Source organism: Arachis duranensis, chromosome 6, assembly GCF_000817695.3.
Source record: "Arachis duranensis cultivar V14167 chromosome 6, aradu.V14167.gnm2.J7QH, whole genome shotgun sequence".
Lineage (NCBI taxonomy): Eukaryota > Viridiplantae > Streptophyta > Magnoliopsida > Fabales > Fabaceae > Arachis > Arachis duranensis.
In genome coordinates, this window is record NC_029777.3 from 84,639,597 (window position 1) to 84,640,040 (window position 444).

Here is a 444-nt window from a genome sequence, read left to right on the forward strand (position 1 = left end):
GTGTAAAATTTATCACTATAGACTATAGGAACATGTTTAGCAGTTTAAGTAACATTGTGTATATTTGGATCATATGGCGCAATAACGGCTAACTGAATTGTTAAATTATATAAGTATATTAACTAACCTATAACTAACTTAACTAACTCCAATTAATGTCTCCATTTTACCTAACTGTAACAAGAAATGATAGGGCAAACAAAAATGGCATGTACACAGTAAAAATCAGCTACCAAATCAATCATACAGATACATGTGTTATTTAACTAATTTTCTATTTGTATTTTAACGCGTATTGTTTTTTATATGAATGGCTGATTTGGCTGCTGATTTGTAGCATGGTTGTAGTGCAAATGATGGAGCAGCTGTCACATAGTTACTACTTACTTGGTTTTCTCTTTTACATGCACTGAATTTCCCATTTCTTGCATACCAAATTCTCTC

At 31.3% G+C, this 444-nt stretch overlaps 1 protein-coding gene across 1 annotated transcript in view; it reads left to right on the forward strand.

The window, feature by feature from the left end:
• LOC107494346 (probable zinc metalloprotease EGY1, chloroplastic) overlaps positions 1 to 444 on the forward strand; it is a gene marked incomplete in the record, with an annotated part of 6,954 nt that overhangs the window by 625 nt on the left and 5,885 nt on the right.